Source organism: Lutra lutra, chromosome 10 (assembly GCF_902655055.1).
Source record: "Lutra lutra chromosome 10, mLutLut1.2, whole genome shotgun sequence".
Classification (NCBI taxonomy): domain Eukaryota; kingdom Metazoa; phylum Chordata; class Mammalia; order Carnivora; family Mustelidae; genus Lutra; species Lutra lutra.
The window spans coordinates 17,358,743-17,368,375 of record NC_062287.1 but is presented as its reverse complement, the minus strand read 5'-3'; the positions used below and the strand labels follow the sequence as shown (position 1 = coordinate 17,368,375).

The 9,633-nt window shown below is 48.6% G+C and overlaps 1 long non-coding RNA gene across 1 annotated transcript; it reads left to right on the top strand.

Annotated features, from left to right (window-relative positions):
* Positions 1-1,854: 1,854 nt before the first annotated feature.
* On the top strand, positions 1,855-7,687 carry LOC125079474 (uncharacterized). Its single transcript, XR_007121129.1, has 4 exons — positions 1,855-2,005; positions 4,640-4,735; positions 6,276-6,346; positions 7,087-7,687. It is a non-coding gene; the product is annotated as an uncharacterized LOC125079474 (long non-coding RNA).
* Positions 7,688-9,633: the final 1,946 nt, after the last annotated feature.

Genomic DNA, 9,633 nt, shown 5'->3' with positions numbered 1-9,633 from the left:
GGAGAGTTTCTTTTATTTATTCACCCAACATATATTCTTTAAGCATCCGCTATATGCTAGACTAGAGTTAGGGCTATAATAGTGGAGAAAAAATGAAGTCTCTATTTCTTAGAGCATTACAGTCCTCGGGTGCGGCAGACACTAATCAAATAAGTGGAATGTGCAATTTCAGTCTGATGGAAACCTTACAGCTCTGCGAGACCACAGAAAAAGGAAGGTGGCTGAGTCTAAAGGGGCCACCATCCAGTTGAGAGCTTAAAGACAAGTAGGTAGAACTTATCTAGTTGAGGGGTGCCTTTTGCATTACGAAGTCCCAGGGTGGGAGAGGAAAGCATTTTGAAGGAACTAAGTAAAGGAAGATCAGTGCGGCAGAAGCCCTGAGAACAAGAGACAGAAGGAAGCACGAGCTGAAGCATGAAAGGCAGGGAGCCAGGTCAAAGCCATGTCCTGGGAGCAACGCAAGGGATCCCGAGCCAGAGTGATGAGGTCAGACCAGCGCCTCGAGGGCCCAGCATTGTTACAACAGTCCCCAAAACAGGACTGGCTGCTTATACCTGGGTGATGGCAGTAGGGAGGCAGAGATGTGGTAACAAGAGGTAAATTGACCGTTCTTGATGAAGGATTGTAGATGGGGGTGAAGGAGAAGGAGGGGTTCAGGATGACAACCTGGCTTCTGCCTTGGTTACCTGTATGAGTAGAAACATTCTTCATTGAGGCAACAAGACATAGGTGAAGAAGCAGATGGGGGTGGGAGGAGGAGAGGAGAGGCACACCTACTCTCAAACACCTGAAGGACCCTAATCTGTGAAAATCCTGACATTTGGGAGCTCTGGGCTGGAGCCGGGGTGCGCCTCCTGACCTCGGGGAGGACGGGATCACGTGAGTGGCAGTGTGAGGGCCCAAGAGCAGGGGCCCAGGACAGAGCCCAGAGGCGAACCAACAATCGAGGCCCAGCCAGAGAACACAGGTGCCACAAAGAACAATGGGCAGGGCTTGACAGGTGGGGAAAAAAGCAGAAAAATATTATACCTTGGAAGCCACGGAGGGGTAGAGAGCACCTGAAGGAGGGAGCAGTTGGGGATTGCATCCCTTCTAACTCAAGGTTCCAGACCCATGCTGCATAAGGCCAGTGGGAAGGTGGCGATAAGAATGTCTGTGATGGAGCACTTACTGTACATTCTAGATGCCGTTCTAAGTACTTTACCCGTGAATCATCCAATCTGATGCTCCGACAGCAGCAATGGGGAGGAGAGGGGAAGCTCTGCTCTAGATCACCCTGCCAAAGCCAGAACTAACTCAAGACACGTGACTCCCATTCCAGTGCTCCTTCCCCTATGGCCTTTCTGCTGACCCAGTCTGCCAAGTCATCTATTTCTCCAAAACTGCCCCTCAGGCTAGGGGACCCAAATAGTCTCCACCACGGAATGTGGTATACTCCAGCAATTTCAGACTTTGGACTTCTAGGTCTCCCTCCCGGCCCACCCTGAAGCCAGCTAACTCTCAGGCCAGAGGAGGAGGCAGCTGCCAAGCAGGCCTCCAGGGAAAGAGTATATATTCCTGCAGCTGCCCCTGACACCCCCACCCTTTATTATTTCTCGATTATTCCACAGTTGGCCACAGGACTTCTGCAGGAGTTATTATCCCTGCAACTTGTGGAGGGCTGGATGAGGGGAGCGTGTGTAGCTCAGCCCCCTGCCGTTCTCCCCCCTGCCTTGCCAGCCCATCTCTCAGGTTGGCACGGCGCTCTTTCCTTCCCCGGCCTTATATAGTCATGCGGTTTCACAAGTACCAGCCGAGGCAGACTGTGTGCCAGCGCCTCTAGCCACCCTGCTTCCAAGGCGATGGCTGAGACGAGCTGCAAACTCCGCGCAGGAGCCAGACACCAAATATATCCATTTTCTGCTTCTCCAGCAAGGCACCCAAGACGGCCTCCAGAGCCCTGGGTCCCTTCCCACCCGTGCCACAGGCTCTCCGCAGATGCGTTCCGGGAGCCCAGGATGCCAGAGTGCGTGGGCCTCAGTGCCTAGGACTGGGGGAGTGGCGGGGGTGGGGGTGCGGTGCTGGGCTGGCTGTGCATGGCGCACGTGGGTGCGAGCAGGTGCCAACCACCGCCCTTTCCCTCTCGGGCCACGCGCAAGGCTGCGCCTCTCCGCTCCCTGTCTGCGCTAGACTGGGTGGGGTGGGGGAAGCCGGAAGCAAGCGGCAAATCAACGTCTGGGTCTTGAAAAATGCCTAGAAGCGTGGACATTTTCATTAGAAACCCTTGCACATTTGGAGAGAACAAGCCTGCGTGCTCAGAGGCCTTCCCCTTCCCAGCCCCACTCCTCTGTTGCCCCCCACCCCCACCCACACACGCCCCATTCCCTATCGCCTCACCTCCCCCCTCCTGATTTCTCTCCCAACCTCCTTCCTCCCTGGTCATCGGGATCTCGTTGTTCTTGCATTTTCCCAGCTGTCTGTCTGCATTTGCAGCCCTGCACGTGCACAGACACACACGTGCTCACAGCACTCCCACCCCGGAGCCCCTTACCGCGACAACCCCACACCTTTGGCAGATTCATAAGGCAGTTCCTTCCCTGGCTCCAAGACTCCCTTAACAGAATGAGCTCTTTATTCCAAAGTCGCAATAGAAAGAGCCTTGGGTCTAGTTAACTGTAGCAAGAGAAGTCACCAGGAAGGGCTGTATTTTGGTACAGGAGAGTGGGTGGGCAGCTTCTGCGGTCTGGGATATTTTAGTCATTTCCCAAAGAATATACTATATGAACAATCTATTTCTCCACTCCAAAAGCTTCCCTGCAAGAGGACTGTTACAAGGCATGACAACGAATGAAATGTTTTCCCCTCACTTCACCCGAAGGCCTCTCACTATATTTAATTACTGTTCATTTTATATTTTACATAGGAGCCTGTGTGCTGTGGGGGGAAACAAACATAGGCACAAATCTAGGACATTGTCACTTTAAGAAGCTAGACTAAAACACCTTAAATGAACTCTGTAGCAGACAGATGAAAAAAAAAAAAAAAAGAAAAGAAAAGAAAAAAAAAGGAAGGAAAGAAAGAAAGAAAGAAAAGAAAGAAAGAAAGAAAGAAAGAAAGAAAGAAAGAAAGAAAGAAAGAAAGAGAAAGAAAGGCCCTTCTCTGGCCCTTGCTGCTTTTGCCATTATTCATGATGTAATTTTTCAGGTGTTAGTTTGGCAGAGAAAGATTGGAACAGGGCTTGTTGCTAGGACATGAATGGAGAAGAGGAATCCCATTGGTTCTCTGGGACTTCATAGGAGCCAATAGGAATGAAGGGGATGGAGGGTTGGAGGGGGAGCCACCCAAAAAAAAAAAAAAAAAAGACTCTGGCTGGACTATTATTGTGTTGGCTATGTTCAAGTAAAGAGAGGTACTGTAAATTTATGGGAGTTTTTTGGGTCTATTTTTTTTTTAAGCTGTAGGTGGGTAGTGTTGTCCGATGGGCTAGTGCTGAAGAATGAGCAATTAACAGGCAGCTTTGTTCACACTGTCCTGGGTTTCACTAACAGCTCACTGTCACGGGCAGTCTGGAACAGTATGCAAACGAGGCTGGGCACATTTCACACCCTCACCCTGCCGCCACACACCGTTCCGGGAACATAATTATGCTCGAGCTGCAGGGTAGGGGAGGCTTTGATTCCTCCTCCAGCCCTGATCACAATTAGGTGAAGCCCAAACAACCTTTTGCAATGTAAGTGAAACGGCTCTGTGTGCGTAAACGGGGCGCTCAGCCTGTTCCCAGCCCAAGGCATCGGAGCAGCCTCCCAGCACACTGCCCTGGCATCTCAGTAGGTCACGGCAAGACCTGGCCCAACAAAACCTCCAGTTCTGATAACAACCATGTGTGAGCGCAGTGCGGCAAAGAATGTCACCCCCAGGTTTCCAGACCGGGGCTATAAAACGTTCACCCACTTAAGCCGTTTGAGCCTCAGCCTCTGGGCTAGGAAAGTAAGCAGTTTTGTGTGCCAGTCATGCTCAGCAGCTCGATTCTAGAAAGTTCCTTGCAAACTTAGGCTGGAAGAGAAGCTTTGATCCCTGCAGGGTCCCCTCTTTCCCTCCACTGACTGTGTACACTTGACAACCATCCACCTCCCTTGCCATGTTCCATTGTCTGGGTTCCGGCTGTAACCCACACCTTTTTGTTAATAAATGTGCAGGGTTTGGGCTGGGTGACTTGAAACACACATGCAATAAATTGACTTCTTATTGGGTTATAGACCTGGCCAGTTTATTTACACCCCGAAGGGGGCTCACCCTCTGCCAGATTCCTACTTCAGAGATTCTGTGGATGGAATCCAGCAACATAAAAGGATTTCTCCTTGTAATCGGGGCACTTCCTAAGACCACAGGCAGTTTCAACCAATTAACATCTCTGATTGCAGTAGAAGATTTTAGGAGACTCAGAAGGACCGAGAGGTTTTCGACCACAAGCCTTTATTGGATCCATGGCAAGAATTGATCTGAGGATAAATTTCTTTCTTAGAGATTTCCGTGACTTCTGAGATTGTTGACGATTTGGTGGGACAGAGGGCGGGGCATGGACAGAACATGGCAGGAGATAAAAAGGGAGTCGTTGTGCTGGTGGGTTTTTTTTTTTAACCATTCTTTCTTTTTCTTCCAGCCAAATAAATGCCAGGCTCCACTCACGTCCACCCCTTAGCACTGATAGAAAACGCAACTCCAAGTCCAGACCCTAATTGCACCCTTCAGGTGACAGGTAGCGTGTGCATGCTGAATTCAGTTCAAAGCCAGAGTCGGGGTTGAGTAAATCTGATTTCAGACAGTCAGCATTTCAGAATAAAAGTATTGAACCTTGAGCCCCAAACGGGAGGCCTCCTTGCAGCCTTTTCCCAGGAATCCTGAGAGATGTACTTCAGACAAGATCTCCACTCAAACCTCACTTTGTTCTGAGTTCTCCTAAAACCTCAGACTGCTTACAAAGCTGCCCCGCCTGAACTAAGCAGAGGCTCCAGAGACTAGTGCCAGGGAGTGGAGAGAGCATGGTAATGATGTCGCAGGCAGCCAGCCCACACTGGGGACTGGCCGCTAACGGGGACAGACTGGTCCCGGGAAAGACGAAGGGAGGTTACATGGTGCCTTCTCTCCCTCTATCTTAATATATGCACCAATTAGGGGCTCTTTTACATATATTGTGGAAATGGATAAAAATCATAAGCTGTGTTTTTCATGAGGAAAATAGAGAGAGAGTAAGAGAGAGACAGAGAGAATGATGGGTTCAATGGAACAATCAATATTACAGTTCTGTCATTGAAGCAATACGGATTGTATTCAAGGCCAGACTCTAAATTTCAACCTCTAAATATGCAACTTATGTATTATTAACTCTGTATAAAAGCATTATCTCTCCTTGGTGCAGATATCTAACAAGGCCCCCAAAGTTAAGTGACCTGCTTAGTGACACCCAGTCAGCCTCGGTTGGGAGCCAGGAGGGGACAGCTCCCCACTCTGGTCCAGAAAGGACTCTCTCCACCCACAAACAAACTTCAGAAGTGAGCATATTTTCATTGCCACTGCGTGAACTATAGCTAATTATGTTTTCCTGCAAGGGAAGCAAATTATATTGATTGTACAATAAAAGCTATTGTCATTCCCAGTGTATTCATCATGACTCAGAAAGATGCAAAAATATTGACTCACTCTAAATAGCATTTTACTTTTGTCTCCAGACAGCAGTTTTTAAGGCACGGAATGACCAGAGCTAGTTTGGTTAACGGGTCAGGCAGGGAAGAGGACGAAAAGAGACAGGAGCTTGGGAGATAGCCCCACCCACCATTTGAGAACAACAGAGCGCTATGAGGGGAGAGGACGCACATCTCAGACCTCACAAAAGGGTTAATCTGTGTGCTTAACGTATGATTTTTTAAATTTCTTAAAACTCCCAATTGTACCTACAGTAACAAGAAAACAAGGAAGCCCACTGACATCTCTGAAAAGAAGGTGATTAATTAAAGTAATTAGGCTGCACTGAATTATTAAAATACGGAGTCTTCTGCAGGGACGATCAAAAAAGGCAGAACATTTTTGCAGTTCAAAAATTAAAACCATATTCCGGTTCATTAGTTGAGACGGGAACTCACACGTTTTTGCCTCCAATCTTATTCACAGATGCGTAAGTGTCTAATATTTCACACCTCTGTAATGGCTCTTGTAAAAATTAAAAAAAAAAAAAAAAAGGAAAAGGAAAAAAAAAAAAAAAAAACAACCTGACTTCAATTATTTTATTTCTTGTCGTGCAGAGATCTTTTGGAAGAATGACAAGGAGCCTTTCAGGTTGACTTTGAAAATGCCCCAGGCTTTGAAATGCCAGGTGTGTTGGGGCCTGTGACTAGAGTCAGACTGGGGACAGCGAAGGGCAAAGAGGCTGCTCTTGACATATTCTGCGGCTGTGTCTTCAAAGCCGTCGGTGTCTCTTCCTTCCTACTAAATGGAACTCCTTGACCTGACTTTAAAATCTCTCCCCATTGGTCCCCACCCCAGGAAACCTACTCAGAGCCAGTCAGGCAAATTCAGTCTGTCCTTCTCCCACATCTCCGGTCAGCTGTCCCCAGACTGGAATGGCCTTCATGCCTCTCCAATGGACCCCAGCCCCCTCACCTCTCAGAACTCAGCTTTGGGTCCCTTCTCTGCCAAGCCTTCCACCTTCTTCTCCCCAAGCCCTACACTGGGGCCCCAGGACAAGTTTGTGATTTATTTCATCAAAACCTGATTACATCACTTCCCCACTTGAAATCCTTCAACTGCCACTTCCGCTTCCATTCTCCTGTTGTTCATTGCCCTCTGGAATCTGGCCCTGGCTCGTTTCTCCACCCAGGGGTCCACGGTCCCCACTCTAGAGCCACACAGCCCAGCTGAGCCCCTCTGCCATATACATTGCGGCTTTGGCCAATTACTTCCCTTCTCTGAGCCTTACTTGCGGCCCAGGATTGTCGAGATGATTGCAAGGGTGGATGTATGAGAAGCCCTTAGGACTGCGCCTGCCTTATACTTGGGGCTCTAGTAAGTGTTTCTTATTAACATTGTCATTAATATTCTTTTTCCTCATCACAGATCCAGCCCTCCAGCAAACTCCTCCCGGCTCTGCTTCGCTTTTCCAAGAAACACCCATTGTTCGTGAAGTCTAGTAAACCTACCAGTCCCCGGGGCACCATGCTAATGCCATGTCCTCCAAAATCCTGTCCTGGATTCAGCCTGGAAATCTATCCAGTCCTTAAATTTTGTCAGCATTTCAGCTACATCTTCCTGGTGCTGCGGGGTACCGTCTGCTTCGTATCACGGTTCTGCTCAGGGATTGGGGGTAGGGGCTGTATCTACATTCTACAGCTACTCCCCGCTTACAACAGAAGCTGCTAGTGTCCATCAAATATTCCATGTGTCCTCTATTTTCCAAATCCCCTTGCAATACCTTAGGGTCATATGACTAGTTCAGGTCAACAAGTTATAAGGAGGAGTGGCAGCTGTCACTTCTGGGCCGAGGGATAAAAGCCAGTGTGCTTACCCATCCTTCTCTTCCTTCCTGGAACCCTCATTGGTCACATGTCCCCAGAAGGTACAACTACAAAATGGAAAGCTTCCATCAGGGGCCCCTGAACGCCTATGTGAGACAGACAACTCCTGGCCACCCTTGTTGGATGTGTTACCTGAGCAAGAAATAAACCTGTGTCCTGTTAAAGCTCTGGCATTTCGGGACTGCCGTCACTTGAGGACAGTCTAGCTGACCCTGACTGCTACACTAGCCCTTCCTTTTCAACCCTCGATGCAGGAGACTTCGTACCTAGGAGATATTCAATATGCAAACGCTGCATGAACAATATACAGAATTCTTCTCTTTTATAAACGTGTCTCACAGTTGGATATTGTTCAATCCAACTTCAAGCCTTGTATTTTGACTCCTTACCTCAAATGCACACTCTTTGTGGGTTGTCTCTGTCAGCCAGAGACAGAGTAGTTAATGAAGGGTCAGCCTCAGTTTACCAGATCACCAGAAGGCACACCATCAGAGACCACAGTTTGGCATTACGAGCTCCAAGGATGGTTGGTGGCTTGGCAGGTCCTTCTGACTCTGTGACTGGCCAGGCCCCAGGGAGATGATGGCTGAGCGGTGCGGCGGCTGTCCCAGCTGTGGAGACACAGGACCAAAGAGATGAGCTCAAGCTGGTTTCAATGTCTTTTAACCCATACCTCATTAGTCAAGCTTTTGTTAGGGCTTTTGCTAAGTGGGTTTATAATATAAGCATTCTGTTTCTAAACATGAACATATAATAACTATATTTCTGTAAAAAATGGACCCCTTTTTCCCTCCTTTGCCCACTCAGAAGATTCTGATGTGTACCAGATGGATAGACACCTAGCTGGGCCCCCCGTCATAGTGCCATTTTCTGTCACCTTCAACCTGGAAGGATAAACCAGGAAGCACATGGGAGTCCTCCCCCTCTCCAAGAACCTGTGGTGGGAAATTGAGGAGCCAGGTTCAAGTCCCAGATCCACTTCCTGGGCAACTCATCATTTCTATGTCTCAGTCACCATTTGCAAAAAGGGGAGGAAAAAAGACTCCTCTCTCTTTCCTTCCCCCTTGGGATAGGAAGAGATGAAATGGGAAAATGCATTTTCTTTCTGGCTTCTTAATAAGGACTCCTGTTCTCCTGCACATTCACACAAATGTGCTGGGGGAAAAAAAAATCTACCTTTCCGAGCTGTCACACATATCTAGATAGAGTCTACGTTCTTGCTGCAACACTCTAGGCATCATGCTTCCCCCTTCACTGTCAGGGTCACGGAAGGTTTTCACACATAGAGAAAGGCTAGCACACCCATAGCACAGAAGCAGCTCAGTTCAGAAGAATAAGGGTAAACTTTGGGGTTTGATTGACTGGGGTTTAGGAAAAAGCCTTAGTTAAGAGGAAGTAAATTGGGTCAACTCAGCTGGGGGAAGCTCTCCACTCTGGGGTCACGCCATAAAACCAAGATTCCATAAACCCATTAGCTACTTCTCCCACTTGAGAAAGGGGGGATAAAAGGAAGCTGAACTTCTTTAGAGAGAAGATAGCTCACAAACAGACATCCTTGGGCTGAGATAAGCTATCCAGGATCCTTTCCAGGATATGAGACCATTGTACAGTGTCCAGTGTTCAGGTCATTACCCTCATCCCAACTCGGAGAGACCATGTATGGTAGATTATGGCACCAGTCCCGAGCATCTCTCAACTGCCCTCTTCATTGTTTTTATCCTGTGCCAGGTACTCTCAGAGCCTCTAACTGTCCATGTGTCCCATGGGGCATTGCCCCTGCATGGACAAAGCTTACCGAGAGCTTCCAGAGCCTCAAGGATGGCAGGTTGCTCTGAACCCCTCCACGGGCAGGTTCAGGACATCTCAGAGCAGAAGGGCTGGCTGAAGGCAACCGAAGGAACTCTCAGCCAGAAAAGATGGGTTCATTGGGTCACTGCTTAAAATGCAGTGGGGAAGCAAAGCTGGTCTCTCAAGCCAGGTGGGAGCCAAGGCTGGTAATTAAGAGGTAAGTGACACTGGAGCCAGTGGGCTGGGAATTAGTGAAGCAGATGGTGGAGGTGGAAGTGCAGTTGCTTTCCCAGCCAAGTGC